Source organism: Oreochromis aureus, linkage group 12 (genome assembly GCF_013358895.1).
Source record: "Oreochromis aureus strain Israel breed Guangdong linkage group 12, ZZ_aureus, whole genome shotgun sequence".
Lineage (NCBI taxonomy): Eukaryota > Metazoa > Chordata > Actinopteri > Cichliformes > Cichlidae > Oreochromis > Oreochromis aureus.
This window is the reverse complement of record NC_052953.1, coordinates 9,897,562-9,914,525: the sequence shown is the minus strand read 5'-3', so window position 1 is coordinate 9,914,525 and position 16,964 is coordinate 9,897,562. Positions and strand designations below refer to the sequence as shown.

The 16,964-nt window shown below is 37.8% G+C and overlaps 1 long non-coding RNA gene across 1 annotated transcript; it reads left to right on the top strand.

Moving 5' to 3' along the window:
* Positions 1 to 7,259: 7,259 nt before the first annotated feature.
* On the top strand, positions 7,260 to 11,908 carry LOC120442973. The gene is made up of 3 exons (XR_005615032.1): positions 7,260 to 7,469; positions 8,623 to 8,741; positions 11,856 to 11,908. It is a non-coding gene; the product is annotated as an uncharacterized LOC120442973 (long non-coding RNA).
* Positions 11,909 to 16,964: the final 5,056 nt, after the last annotated feature.

The following is a 16,964-nucleotide window of genomic DNA, read 5'->3' as shown; positions in this document are numbered from 1 at the left end:
GTGAGAATGTGCAGCCCTGTGGGGTCAGAAGAACAGAATCGCATGAGAATCCCCGCACTGAGATTTCATCTTGAACTCCAATTATGAGATCTGTTCCAAGACTGTCCATCCTGTAAGAAGGATCCTTCCTCTGTTCTTCTTCTCGAGGTCCCCCCCTTCCCCTTCAAATGCTTTTTCTAGGAGTGTTTTCTTGCCTGAGTTGAAGGTTGACGGAGAGAGGCTGTGTTTCATGTAGTAACTGTAATGCGAATTGATGATTTGGAGCAATATAAATGAAATATAAATGACTTACATTCATAGTGCTTATGAGCTACTGTCAAACTCACACTCTTTAGTTCATGAATGCAAACTTGCTTTTTAGTATTTTTACATTTCTCCCCTCATTTTATACAGGTATAATAGGTGAAAAGTGTTTAATAATCTCAGAACTAATATTATTTCAACTTGTACACAAATGTAACCGTAGTACATCATGAAAGCCCTCAATATTGTAGAAATGTGGACAATACACCAAATATTTACTGATTCACAGAAGTAGAAACTGTGTTTAAAGTCTTTAAAACTGACAGCACTGATTCAGTTGCAAAGTGATAATATTCAATGCCCAGTCTGTAATGTTGACATCCCAAAACAGAAAAGTGAATCTTAAGTCCAATAGCAGTTTTGTCGATTAAATCTTTAATCATAAAATACAACTTTTACTAAATCTTTTAACAATATATAAGCAAAACTTGCAAAATGCTATTTCTGTTATGTTCAGTGCCCACACAGCTCTTTGTTTTCCAAAGCTCGGGTATGATGAGCATTTTTTCAATACCTATAAGTGTATAAAAGCACCTCTTCTCACCATCAACAATATAGTCATTTTCAGTCTGTGTCTCTTGAATGTGTCATTGCTTTAGAAATGCTATAAAGAATTGCTTCAAGAATGCTGCAGGAATTGCAAATCCACAGAACAAATGCAAGCTTACTGAAATAATTGTAATGTCTAACTGCTACAGTATAACTGCTTCCATACAGTATGTGTGCATTTGATTACTTCTGAAACTTGTGCTTTCTGAGACTGAATCACATAAAAGTTGATTTTCTGCATAAAAGCGTATTCCTGTATGTCCTTAGGTATGACTCAGCACACTAGTGTGTGTGCGTGTGTTTGTACTGCGATTGCCCAATTGAAGTACTGGCCAGGACTGAGCAGGTCTATCAGGGCTGAGCTGATTCAGCACTCCACGGCACAGAGAGAGCGAATTAAGGACCGGACACATTCACACGTGCACAGACGCACGCGCACATACACACACATTTTCTCCAGCCAAGTCCCCCTGAAGCATGCTCACTCACACGGACACTATCTCAGTCTTCAAACACACTTTGACACACATGATTATAGAAACTGCTAACACACATCAACGTGGAAGCAGACACTAGGCACACACGCACACAGACACACACACACACCCTTGTGGAGCATATGCCTAATGGAAATAGGATTAGATGTAGCACCAGTTATTACAGGAAAGTGGTGTGTAGCTCTTAACTCGCACAGGTCACACCGTCCTCACCGGTGGGCGGTGTGTGAGTATGTGTGCTTGTGAAAGACAGGGAGAGACAGAGAGAACATGTGTTTGTGCCTGTATGGGTGGATGTGTTCCTGCATCACATATACTGTTGTATTCTTTACACATTATGTCCTTGTGCAAGTTTAAGTCCTTCTGATTTCATATGTGAGTATAAATGTTAGGTTGTGTTGCAATATTTCAGTGGTCAGCCAGAGTGGCTTTTACAACAAATGGTAATATACAGCAGCTTGATCAAGATAAACATGATTTTCTGTGTGCTTGTAAAGTTATAATCAGCCTATTTAAAAAAAATTTTTAAAAAAAATAATTTTTTTTTTACTTATTTAACAAAGAAGGCTCAAATATACGTTTATAAGGAATTTACACAACATTGAATTTACTGTAAATATAGATAATGTTAGTAGGGCTGTCACAGTATCACATTTTCACTAAAGGATTATCACATCTGAAAGAATTATCATAGCAAAGCTATCAGTGAAATTCACTCTTTATTTATTACAGTGTTTTTTGTACACAAACAGGCTCCATGGTGCCAGTGTGAAATGATTTTTGCAGTAGTTTCCAAGTAGTGCAAAAAAAGAAAAGAAACTGCATGAACACAAAAAAAACCACAAGTTACAGTAGCGCAGCGTACAGAGCGACCAGCAGGCGCTCGTAGATTCCAGAGACCAGAGAAAAGCAGAGAAGTCGGAGTAAGAGCAGTCAGCAAAAACTCGCATGCTAAATACAAAAGTCCATAACAGTTCACCTGTTTCCGGTGCTTCAGTCAACAACTTAACAACAGCACCTGTGTGTATAACTTGGTCTAATTAGGAAGGTTTGTTGTGGAAAGTGAGTCTCTTCTTGTATGTGAAAGAAGTTCCTGCAGTCATTGAAAGGGAAGAAGGGTAAAATAGTGGGAATGTGAATCTGTAATTTTAACTGTATTAGTCCTGGTTTATTTTCAATATTATTATATGCACATTATTAAGGGGATGTTAAAAATCCTTCTACTTCATGAACCTTAAAAACTAAAACTAAGGTACTCAAACTTATGATGGCTCTACAAGCTATTCAAGAATCACGGGCTTCTTAAATGCCGCATTTATTTGGAGTCACCCCCTGTGCAGAGGAGAGATAGTGGATAGAGATAGGATTTTGCACATGGAGCTGCCAGGCAGGATTGAAAGAGGAAGACCACAGAGGAGACTCATGGATGTAGTGGAGGGGGACATGAAGAGGGTTGGTGCCACAGACGAGGATAATAGGGATGGTGTGAGATCGAGGCAAAAGATCAGCTATGGTGACCCCTAAAGGAAGCAGCAATAAGAAGTTTCATTTCTGTAAGTGTACATATATCTTTTACATGTAGAGGCCCACATAAATACACACAACTGCAGATTAAAACCATAACAATTGTGTAATATACAAATTTCTTCATTCATTCTGGCAGAAGTGTGTTTGTACCGTGTATGTACGGACAGACTGCTGTCAGACTGAATAAAGAAATGTCCACATACGACACAAACAATAGTGTATCTTAATCCTTTACACAGACGCACACACACAAGCTACTGTATATCAGCAATTTACACAAGGCCCCCCCTCAAAAAATAAGCAACTGCAATATTATTAGCCACACACATAAACAGACGCACACAGGCCTACTTCCAGAGTTAGAAAGTGATCAAACTCTGTGGTTTGTGACAGCACTGCAAACATGCCTGGCTCATTAGGGGAGGCTACTTTAGTGTGCCTCTGTGTGTGTGTGCAGATCTAAATATGACAGTCTGTTACTTACTTGTTTTTGTTTGTGTTTAAAATGAACTTGTTTGTGTGTGTGTGAACATGTGGTTACTCAAGAAACATATCCGTGTATTAAAATCTGTGTGTAGGTGTATATGAGTTTGAATGAGCCAGTCTGTGTGTGGGTAGGTAAGTGGGTGGAGATGGAGAATGTGTGGATGAGTGTGTGTCTGCCTGTGCGCGTTTGTCCCATGGGGATAATGTGACGAAGCCTGTGGTGTGATGTGTGATGTAAACAGGGATCATTAGCATAGCGACAGCCACTAGCATTCACACTGTGTCTACACCACCTGGGAACAGATGAACACACACACACACACACACAGGAAAAAGATATGCACCCATAAAGAAACATACAGTCAGTGCATGTAAAATATAAGTAAACACACTTACACACATATATTACATATATTACACATTACATACGTTCAATCTCATCTCATCCCCTCCTGGAGCATCCCCTTTGTATCTTTATGGAAATTGACTGCAGACAGGGATTGGCTTTTTATGTCTGATTTATATTGCCTGTGTGTGTGTGTGTGTATGTGAGAGAAAGAGAGAGTGTGTGTGTATGCGTGTACATGTGTGCATGCGCAAAAACTGAGCTGAGACAAGGATTGCGTTTTTATGCCTGTTTTATTGGACAGCCTCTATTGCTGTCAGGACCAGGTAAGGGGGGGGGGAGTGGAGAGGAGAGCTTGGAATAAAGAGCATAAATGGTGATTCAAGGAAGCAACATTCAACTGGACAGTGAACAGAAGAGTGGGTAAGTAAGCTGAAATGCAAAGAAGAGGAAACAGGTTAAGAGAGAACTGAAAGCAAAGAAGTTTAAAAAAAAGGAGAATGGATGGATAGATCGAAGGAAGATAGATGGAAGTTTATATTAGAACAGAGATTATTTAAAACTAAGATTATTTAAAACAAAGAAAACCAGAACACAGGGATAAAGATGAGATGAAAAGAGGAATAAAAACACAAGTGGAGAGGGAAGACCAAGAGGAGAAGAGGAAATAAAAGAGGTATTCGGGCGATCAATTCTCGCCTGCTCACAGGAGAAGCCCATTTTTCAACCCCTTGTTTAGCAACCTGTGGCGCTACACAGTGGAACACAACACACTGCGTTCCTGAACAACCCCCCCACCACCACCTCCACCAACCCACCAACACTACCATCAACCACCCAACGCCTGAGGAAGCCAGCAGGAGTGCGCGTAAGTGTTTGTGTGTGTGGAAGACGATGAGAGAAAAAGCATTAGATTGCTTTGCTCTTCTCTGACTATTGATGTTCTGCTTCCCTAAATACTGACCAATCTGTCTCTCCTGTCACACGCATAAGCACATTTAGGACACACTCATAAACATGCGTTTCTCATGCACACGCACACGCGTGCAGCTTTAGACATGGGTCTAAAGGTGGGGAATTGAAAAAGAGAGGAATACGAGACGATGGGAATTTAATGAGAAGAGGCGTGGAGGTAAAGAGGAGAGAGGACAGTTGTAAAGATAAAGAGTAAAACTGAAGATAAAAAGCGACAGAGAAAAGAGACGATAAAGAGGAAGAGGAGGAAAGAGAAAGTGGAAGTTAGACGAGACAAGGGTGAAGAAAGGGAAGGATGTGAGCAGAAGGTGAAAGGGACATGAAAAAAAGAAACACAGTCCAGTGATTGAAAGGCAATCTTCACATCTCTGCCAGGAATGCTATCCTTAACAGATAGAAGACACGGGGCTTCTGTTTTCTCTTTAATTCCTTTTTTTCCTTCATTTTTTGCATTTTCAGTATCTTGTCTATTTTGTTTTCCTGTTTTATCATCATAGCCCCCCCCCTCTCTCCAGAGTAAGAGGCATTAATTTGCTTCAGTTGATTGCTTTGGAGCATTTCATAGAGCAAACATACTCATCATAACTCTCTTCTTTTACTTCCCGTCCTCTCCCTTGACTCCTAGTTCCTTCTCCTCCCCCTTTCTTTTCCCTCCTGTCTCTTTTTGCATAATTTCCAATTTCCCTTCCTCACTTGAAAAACCACAGCAACAGCCTCTGTCTATCAAATCATATTTGTGTCTCTGTGCACTTCACTTTTTTGGGGGGGACTTTTTCCATTTAATGTTTGAATTACTTAGAGGCACAAAGTAAACAATATCTTCAGAAGCACTGTACAAGAATCAGCTAGAAATAACATAAAATATGAAAAGTGAAAACAGCCCAGGGTTCTGGCTCACTGCTAAAATAATACGATTCAATAAAGTAAATGACCATGTTTTAAACCTGCAAGAGTTATTATCCGCTCACATCTCTGGAACACTGTGACAACCATCAGTTGGCCAAAAAAAGAGTTTGTAAAGATGATTTTGGTAACTTTTCCCACATTCATTTTTTTGTTTTGCCCATGACTTCCCAAGGACTGTGAATAAAAGTGGATGTAATTCCTAAACAGTACTGCAATACTTTTATTAAAACCCTTGAGTTAAAGCTGAGAGTCTGCACGTCAATCACATTTTGATGATTTGATTTAAATCTACTGTGGTGGTGTACAGAGTCAAAATTATCTTTAAAAAAGTGTGTCACTGTCCAAAAATGTGCTAACTGTAAAGGTCATGACTGTGGTGAATTTAATAGTTACTTTGCTATTTCAAAAATTGCACAGATCTCAGAATCTGTGATACACGCTCACCTGAAATTGCATGTAACATCAAACAGCATCTGCTAATTAGATCATGTCACATTATAACAACAGCAGTATATGTGCTTAAAATTACCGAAGCCTTTGAAAGCCATCAGTATTGTGTTATACTTTCCATAGACATATAAAAGCATTTGTTCAGTAAATTGACATTCATTAAGTAGTTTTCAATAGAATTCAATTGCTTTTAGTACAGGTGCTCCACAGGAATCCACTGTTGGACTTCTTTTTTTTGCTTTTTATTACAAAAAACTGCCATGTCATGAACGTCTATGTTCATGATGCTATTTTATATACCATTGGAATTTTCCTTAATCTGGCCATTGAAAATCTATAGTCTGCATTTGGTTGATGATTCCCAAATAAGCTTGTTGTAAACTTTAATAAAAAGCAAGTGATAAGTTAGAGTTTGCCACCTTGTGCCACAACAAACCTTGTTTTATCTAATGAAGCCAGGATTGGAATTTAGCTAACATCGGAGAAAAATTCAGAGAATATAAGCAGCATGTCAGCAATTCAGGCTTGAGAGTACAGCTGACAGCTGGAGGTTGCACAGGTTACACTGGACATACAGTATAAGCCTTGTTTCTGTTTAAAGTGGAAGAAATGGAGAGCTGAAAACAACGAGCTGGCATTTAAATGACAACCGCCGGAACAGCCCGGAGCAGTCAAAGGGACAGTAGTGTATTTTTAAGACATTTATATTCCAAACACTGCTTTTATGAAGATTTAAGGAACATAAACATGATTATTAAGACATGCAAAATAAAAAATACTGCATTCACTAATTTTTCAACAGTTGGTGGTGTATCTTTTTTTTTTTCTTGTTATTCATTCAGAAACAGCATCATATATCACCCTTTATGTGTGGAAACAACTCTATTCAAAAGAGTCAAATGTCAAAGCTTAAACAGAGACTAGGTAAACTGGGTGTTGTACTTCTGAATATATTCACATCTGTGTAATGGCAAAAAGAAACAAAAGTAATAAAATGTTGCTATAAAATGTCACACTTATTAAAATAAATTATATCTGTTTGCATGTTTCGCCTCTCTTATGAATATCAGTCAGTGGAGATTAATTCTGACCCCAACAAAGGAAGCTTTTTTTAATACATTTAATAAAAGTTATATTTGCATAATGGTCACTGTTATGCAGCTGCATCTCGTCATTGAAAAATTCTTTTGACAGACGGGTTGAACAAAAGAAGCTGCAGAGATACGGTTAGATGAAAAGGGAGGAGAAGGAGAGAAGAGAGAGATCGACAGCCTGGGACAGACAGGGTAAGCGGAGAGGAAAATGTATGAATAGATAAAGGATGGGGAGCAGGTGAGTCAGAGAAGAGAAGGAGTGAGAGAAGAAAATGGGAAATGATGAATGAAGGAGAGAGGAAACGTATAAAAGTGATGAGAAATTACCAAAGATACGTAAGTAACTCTGCAGAGGTGTAATTTTTCTCTTTTGTGACGCATGTCATGATGTCAATCAGAGAGTCACTCATGTTTAACTTTCTTTGAGGTTAATTTCAGGGGGAAAGCAGAGAGAGCTCCATCTGATATGACATTTACTATAGTGTGTGGGTTTTCTGTTCAGTCAGCTGACAAGAAGATTTCAGAAGCATTTTCACATTCCTATGGACCTAACTCGCTCATTGGAATAATATCTATGCCAGTTCGCCAACGCATAGTCTCTCCAAAATGTAGTTTTACAAAAAGTGTCATAGGTAGCAAAATTGTATTTTGAATCTGCCTTAGAACAAAAAACTCCAAAAGTGCATTTTTTCTATTTAATACTATTTCAGAATGAAAGAAGTCCAAAATAGTCACTGCATACAAATCTTGCAACTTCTATGTATTATGCAACACGTACTCACCGACTGCAGGATTTAAATGGTAGCCCGGTCTTCCTACTTTATTGATATGAACTCTTCAAACCCTTTTTGAGTCAAGTCCTCTTTTATTTTTCATTTCAATTTGGGGGAGCCTTTTAAATCGTTTGTTTTATATTTTCCTATTTTCCATGACTGCCCTTGCTAGTTAAACCATAGAGGAGAAATAGAGACGTTCAGTTTATTTTACAAGAAATGTCAGCGGTCAGTCTGAATGCACAGTTCACTCAATCCACTGTCAGTGTTTTTATTAACTTATCAAATTATTATTCCCCTCATAAAAGGTATAAAGCCCTTTAAAGACTCAAAAGAATGAATGAAAATGCATTTGAAAGTTGTGAGATGCTGCTCAGCAATCCATACAAATACAGACACATTATTTAACAGATAGTTTTATCTTTCCTAAGGGATCATTAGTGTGTTTAACCCCTCAGCCAGTGGTTAAAGGATTTTGGCTAGTAAAGCCAAAATTAAAGAAAGAAATAGCTTTTTTTCCCTTTTCAGGCAGAGTTTAGAAGGATTGTGATTTCACTTGCCCCTCCTAAATCACTGATGAAAAATGAGTCTGAATTAATCAGCTTTTTAATCTCAGTTTTGTTGAAAAACTATTTTTGGTAAGAGTAGAGAAACTATTGTTGGGCTCAATAATTAAACAACTGATCTATCTACCCTGACCTGTCTTGGTTCAGCAGTGTGGTAGTCACGAATGTACCCAAGTCCAGAGACAAAAGGTGAACTGTAATGGCAGGGACAAAAAAACCTAGCAAGGAAGAACCCAGGAAACTCAGAGACTACAAAGGAAACACACAAGGTGAGAGTACACACACCATGAGCTGACAACATGACAAAGAACTGAGAAAAACTGAGAATTTAAATAAACATAAGGTAGTAATGCAGAGTGGAGACACCTGGGGAACACAGATGAACAGAATCTAACTAATGAGACAAAACTGAATATGAAGCACCCAAGACACAAGACTATCAAAATAAAACAGGAACACGGGAACAAACCTTTGCACAGAATAACAAAACTCAAAAACACAAAGGAAAAAATGATTAAACCACGATCGTGGTGTTTGGTTAGGAAGCACAGGTACTTTTTGTGGGGTTGGTCTCTGGTTTTCTTTTTTTTTTTCTGTGTTATGCGATGCTGCAGAACGAATGACTCTGAAACATGTGGCCTAAACTCAAAACCAATGATATTACTTTATTGGTAACTCTCTAAGAAACTCTTGACTCTGTCCTTTCTCTCAGTCTCTTGGGACTTAGGAGTGCTCTCTTTTCAGTATTTGACCATAATTCTGCTCTGTCTACTACAGTAACAAAATGCATCATTTAAAACCGCCTTTCAACACACACACAGAGTGATGACATTTGTATTCTGTCACACAAACCACACACACACACACACAGTGATGAGATTTGTATTCTGTCAGACAAAAGCAAAGCCACACACACACACACACACACACACACAAACACACACATATTGACATTGATGTCTCTGAAATAGGACACAGTTCACTTAGCTGTAACAGTAATCAGCCATGAGCTTTTCTCCCAGGGGTTTCCCCCTTGAGATGCAGAGTCTATGTACTACTAAGTGTGTGTACAGCTTATACTGTACATGTAGGTACATGTGTGTCTGTGCACCTGTCTACAGTGTGTGTACAGTGTGTGTCTCCAACCCATGAGCATGATAACCTTGAAATTGTCCTGACATGTTCATTCCTTACAGGTGTATTCAATGCCACTAGATCCTTTTCCTCTTTTTGTGCCATTTCTTGTCCTTTCGTCTCTCTTTCCATTCATTGCCTTACATTTCTTTTCCACCTCACCTCTGCTCTTAAATAAGTCATTTTCTTATTGAACAGTCCTCTTCTCTGCTTTTCATCCTCTCTTCAGCTGCAGTTGACACTCATATCTGCCTGTCTACATTTCTTTTCTTCTCCTTGTATTGCCGTTTATCTTTCAGCTTCTCTCACCTCATGCTTCTTTCTCTTCACTTCTTTTCCCTCTTCTCAATCTCTCAATGTCACACAGTGACATTGTCCTGAATTGGCAGTTTCTTTTTTCTCTTGCTGCTAATTCAATTAACAAGATGCCATCTCCCCAATTAAGCTTTCCAATTACTGCTCCGCTCTTGGTCCGAATGAGAGTTGCCCCTCGTTTGTTGAAGGTTTTCCTTTGTGCTGGATGTTGAATTAAAATGAACTTGCAGCTTGTGTGATAAGACCTGCTCATCATCACCAAAAAAAAAGTAAGAAAAAAAATGTTCACAGCTCACTTGCTCTGATTATTCTTGCTCATTACTGTTTCTGGACTTTGGGCTGTATTAGTTTGGTTCCGCCTTACTGAGATCTTATTTAAATAAAATATCCTGTGTATTTATTGGCTAAGTGGAGATGGATGGATGGATGGATGGATGGATGGATGGATCCTGCCATTAACCTGTGTAACATCAGAATAAAACACTAACACTAAATGGTCAAACACTGACAGAAAATGTCTGACATGATGAAAAAAACATAAATGTAGTGATGTATACATACATCATGGTTTATAGAAGACCCACATGGCATTGTCTATGTGCTTTATTCATATGCATTGCAGTGCCAGTCATAGGTGGTTTCTTAAATCCAGATGAATATCTATGTCAAAGAAGAGTGAGAAAATATTAAAACAGGAATATAAGATGTAAAACTGTACAGTTGCACGTCTTGTCATGTCTACTTTACAGGAATCTTCAAATGTCAAAGTCAGAAAGTGCCTGAAAGTGTGAAATTTCTCATCTTCCACTCTGTGTGAACGGCATCTTATGATAATGTGGGTAGAGAAAAGCCTCTTGATACAGGTGGCATTATAATGCAGGATATAACTGCAGAACTGTACTCTGAGTGAATCATGAGTGCCGCATAAAATCATTGCTATGATGTTCGATTTTACTTCCACATAGAAATTAACTAACATATGACAATGGTGTTATTTGCTCTTTTTATTATTTGATACTATTTATAACAATTAAATACAAAAATCTCTAACAAAGGATGAAAGGTGGGGTACACCTCCAGATAATTAGAGTTAAGTAGAACATTATTATCACACCAAATACAACAAGTTGGGGTAATCCTGTGGGAAAATTCCTAAAGGTCATCAGTTAATAAGTAACACTGGATAATCAAACTCTCTGAGCCTTTAATTTTTAATTATGTTTCACTGCTGTAGTGGACTACACACTACAGTGCAATATTTCTCAAGTCAGAAGTTTTTTATTAAACATTCTTTTTGATTTGTTTTTCTTTGACTTTTTCTGTCTGACCCCTTCAGGGGTCGCCACAGTGGATCATCTTACCCTATCCTAGCATCACACCCACCCTCTGCATGTCCTCCTTCATAACGTCTATGAACGTCTTCTCTGTGGCCTTCTTCTTTTCCTGCTGCCTGGCAGCTCCATATTTAGCATCTTTTATCTAATATATCTACTATGTCTTCCCTGCACATCTCTAAACCATCTCACCACCTTGCATGTCTTTGTCTTCTATGTGCTCATCCTGAGCTCATCCTCTGACATGCTACCAGTAAAGCGCTTACCATCTTCACACTTCTCCACATCTGCCACATCTCTAAAGCATACATTATAGCAGGTTTCACTGCCTTTTATAAATCTTCCCTTTCACTTTTGCCCTCATCATTCTGTCACTTATCTCCACCTTGACTGAACTCATCTCTTTAATGCACTGTTTGTTGCTTTAGTTGGTTGATCCCAGGTATTTAAACTCATCCACCCTCACTACTTCTCCACCTTTCCACCTGTCTTCCACTCATTCACACACGTTTAGCCTGTCTTGCTTCTCCTGCCTTTCCTCTCTCTTCTTCTCGAGCATACCTCCACCACTCTAGACTCTCTCCCGCCTGTTCCCTATAGATCACAATGTCGTCTGCAAACACCATGGTCCACGGAGACTCCTGCCTGACCTCATCTGTCAACCTGTCCATCACCGGTGCAAACAAGAAGGGGTTGAGAGCAGATCCCTGATATAATCCCACCCTTACTTTGAACCCACCTGTCACTCGTACTGCATGCTCTCCTTCTGTCATACATGTCCTGCACCACCCTCACATAATTCTCTGCCATGCCTGAATTCCTCATGTAAAAACTTTCATACAACTGTTTGAAATTCAAATAAAATCTGGTGCAAAATAATTTACATCATACATATATATATATTTTTGCCATGGTAATTTGTGTTTAAAAAACTATTGTGCTAATAGTTAGGGGAAAAGCTCAAGCAAAGGTAAACCTAAATGATCAACAAGGAACCTGGGAACTGCTCATTCAAATAAGATGATAATTAATTGGTGCTACATTTCATCACCACAAATTCAACATGGGACTAGGCACTGTTGCTGTTTTTGGGCAAGGCAAAGAAAAGCCTACCCTTCAACCTTGATTATGTTTGGTGTTTGTCAGTGTAACACTGTAGAAACCAGCAGCAGGTGCAGAGAGCTGATTAGAATCTGGCACAGTCACATGATGATGACTCATCGAAACACATGTGAGACACCGAGGAGGAGGAAGCGGAGGGCAAGACCAAATCATCAGCTACTCTTATCGCGCCCAATCTCTCTCATGACTTTGTCAAAAGACAGACAGATTAGGAAAAAAACACTGTTAATTAAAACTTTTTTGTATAAATCTGAATCTAATTGCGCCGGATGATTAAATAGCTTTTCAGAAGTACGCAAGGCCATCGATGTGCCAAAGTTACTAGCAAGGGTAAAAAAACTGCATCGGCTCGGATGGGATGTGAGGTTGTCAAAACACGGCCCAATTAAAAAAGTTAATTCATTAAAACTTGCTGGACTTGTAGACGGACCTGCAAGATGACTGATTTATCTGATTTTCATTTCACCACATCTTCCCATTGTTTTTTTTTTCCTTTTTGCGAGCAACTCTGTGTCCTTGCTCTTGTCAGAAATGGATAAGAAATGCTGTTCCTTTCAGTAATTTACTGTGTGCTCTAATTAACATACAGAGCGTGCAGACATGTAAGATTACTTAACTGATGCTTAGTTGAATAGCACCACTTACTTTAGACCACCTTGAAATGTTTATCACATCTATTCGACATGACTGCTGCAGAAAGTTCTTTCCAGGATTTTATGCAGCAGTGCTAAATTGGAATGCAGTGAGAAAGATAAAACCAAAAAAATTACTTTCTGAATTGCCTGACTTCTTAAGTGTCAGCAAATAATTCTTCATAATGAATAACTTTATGGATTGTGCAGTAGTTTAATAAGTGTGCAATAGGAGGTTAACAGGGTTTGAGACCACATATTCTTGATTCAAACTTCTAAGGCAGCTGTTATCAGTAACTAAGTGGACACTGCTCATTTAAACTCAGCTAAATTACAAATTACTAAAGCCAAGCTGTAACTATCGCGGCCCCTAGGTTTCGTTACAGGGTTAAAAGTTATTTTTCTTTGCTTATCTTTGTTTATCTTTGTTGTTGTTATTGTTACTTGTGTGTTTTCTGAGCCCTGTACTGCTAAACAAGTTCAGCATACCCATGTTGTTTGGGGTGGGGTTGGCAACATCTGCCCAATCACAGGGGCAGGGGAAAAGCTGATTTTACAAAAGAAGACTAACATATATTGTGTGGAAAACATGAACTCATAATACAACTGAAAGCAAGGCAGGTGCTGCCAAAATAGCAGTGATATGAATGTGCGTGTTTATGAAGCACTGGAGCATTATAAATGTGCACTTTAAACATTTTAGCTAGAAGACTGGAAAAGAGTTACTATATTATATAAGTTTATTCTATCTGAAGGCAAGAAATAAAAATGCAGACTGTGTAATTTAATAAACTCTGTGGTGTTTAAAAGTCTTGAAGTAAATATTAAATATAAATGAGAATTCACACATGTGCTTATTCTACATGCAAATTTGATTTAAGATGTCCTGTTTTCGGATCATAGATTAATGCTATTTATTTGTAATTTCTTGTTTTATATCCCCTGTAGATATATTTTGATACTCTTATAAATGCACCATGGGGGGCTTGGGGTAAAACGGCAATATACACAGTATATACTATGTATATTGCTGTATTGACAATAAAGATCTTGAATATTAAATCTTGAAGAGATCATATAGCCCGGTAAAAAGTGAACGACCTTTGTTGAACAGAAAACCCGGGGTCATACAGTACTTATCAGTCTGTATTTCCATTGTGGGTAGGCATGTTTTCTGAGACCATTTGTTTACTTTACCATCCGTGTACATGTATTTGAGTTCTACTAACTGCTTACTGTTTATGGAGTTTGTAATTTTCATTTGGTTCCTGGTATTTTGGTTTATTGTTTCCTAATCATAATGTATGTTATATAAACTATAGGAGAGTGGCTGGAGAAAAGGTAGGAGATTAGCGGTATATTGAACAAAAGAACAAAGAGGTTTCTGGACATGTTCCTAAATTTAAATAAATCCAAAATTTGACAGTGGTTGAATATGCTGAAACACCCAATTCAAGTAACTATAGATTATATAGATATATATTGATAGACTGAAAATTTGTGTAGGTATTTATCTGATTCATTAGTAGTGTACATGTATAGTAAAGGTACTTTCAACTGCTACTCTAGTGTACATATCATATTTAAAAAATGGAGTAAAGGAACCCTAACAATGGGCATACAGTATAGTTCCCAATTCTAAAGTCCCAGAATTATAAAGCACCTACAATTATATGTGAGAACTATAGGATAAGTGAAAGGAGGATGTCAAAAACATAAAATTAGCCTATAAGGATAGTCTTCTCTTCCACACACTAATGGATAGTGACTGCAATAATCAGTACACCTCAGTGAGTAAAGTAATGAGCAAACAATGTCACCATTAGAGCCTTTAACTCCTGCTGAGCCCACTCGTGCTAACTCTGAATGCTCTTGTGCTACAGTACCACAAATCACTCTGGATTGGAGCATCCACCAGATGGCATCGATATGTTCATAAATGACAGACTACAGCAGATGGAGACAAGCAGTCAAGACAACATACTGTATGAGATGGAGATTGGCAGAGAGGAGCAGATGGAGAGAATTTCTGAGAAAAAGGAAAAAATGATACCACAGGATGGTAAAGAAAATCAAGTGGCTGTATAGCATGGACGGGATTGGCATTTAACAAATCTGCACTTGCCAGGGGAAAAGAAATAACCATTCACTTTAAAACTGAAACCCCACAAAGTTTCTCTCTCCGTAACTGCAATTTTGGTTAAAACCTGTCTTATTTCACTCAGCTGAATGCTGCTTTTCAATTTTAATTTCTGTAATATCTGAAATTATTTCTTAAAACCTATTTTTCTTAGCAATATTTAAAAGGAAACATATTAAATGTGAGAGCAGAGGCCGTGGTGAGGATTAAAGCTCTTGCTGAGCTAAACCTAACAGAATAAATTCCTGAAATGTGAATTAATTTCTTTAAACTTTCTCTTTTTATTAGTGATCCTTAAATGGAAAAATATTAAATATGAGAGCAGAGGTAGTCAGGAGGATTACATTTCTTGCCAAGCAAAACTGAATCAGAATAAACTGTCGAGGATGATATGTTCAAATCTGAAATGACAAGAAAATCATCTCATGAGCTCATGTCCATATTAACGTGTTCTTATCAGTTGTCAAAATAAATCAAATTTCAGCATCACACTGTCATTGTATACATAAGAAAGGAATTAGTCAAATACTTTAGGATCAGTGATGCTAAATTATGTAGATATGGAAAACTTTTCAAATCCCATCATTCATAGAAATAGTATCTATGATCAAGAATGATCTAATTTGCTTCATCTTCTGCTTTGAGGTGAAAACCAAACTTCACAGAACTATTTTAATGTAATAGCCAGAGCAAGGCTCAGCATTTCGGAAACAGGTAGTCACTTATTCCACTGCTCAGATGTTTTGTTTGTTTGTTTTTCCAAACTCCAGTCAGAGTCACAGAACAAAGGATATAATCTCTCACACTTACAGACAGCAAAAGAGGGTGACCCAGGGGCGCCACCAAGGGGGTGCCAGGGGGGCACTGGCCACATCCCAAAATTTGCTGCCCGCCCCCCCTTGTTCTTACAGTTAACTCCATTCTGAGAGAGTGAACTTTACTCTGCTTCTATTCAGCTCTGCTGAGACTCATTAAAGCGATGGTTTGGATGTCCAGTCAATCAATCAATCAATCAATTAAAACAGATTATAATAGATTTCAAAATCTTTGGCTTCATATGTACCTATTTTCAGTGATATCAACCTTAATAGCATGAAATGAACTCAGCATATAATTATTTTCTTTCTCGCTTTTCAAGTAACCTATATTTTACAACAGCATAATAAAAGTGGAAAGTTGACATTTTTTAATATGTCGAGACACTACAATGAAAGTAGATTTAGTAATTTAGCTAATAAAATTGACAAATTTTAGTTTGAGACTACAAATAAAAATAAATGAAGTTGTCTTTGAAGAAATGATTTTTGTTCTAAGAGGAAATCATAATGTCTGCAATCCAACATCTGCTGCACTAAAACGATTGCTGGAAAGGTGAAGGTGAGGCAGAAATAAGCTGTTATTAAAGTGATTTTTCATCTAAAATCATTTTCCCAGAAAGCATTTAGTTCTTCCTTAAAACCAGCTGTGTTTTCAGGTTAAGAAAAAGGGAAAAAAAACCATCAGACAAATAAACAAGTTTCCTGCATTAACTTATTCTGTTCATTTGACAAGTTTGATCCTCATGGTTACATTGTTTCTTTGTCCTTTTTCACATAAACCTGAAAGTCACAGCTTTATGCTAATTTTTCAATTCAGTTAAAATAGAAATAGAAAATGTATTCATCAGAGTTTTTTCTGTCAAATACTTGACAATATGATCTTTAAGAGCACATGATGGAAATGTCCTGTATCTTTACAGTACAATCAGTTGGTTTCATGTTATTGGTCCTCAGCGTATGATATACATAAGTTCGCTTTTTTTCTCTTCTTTAACCT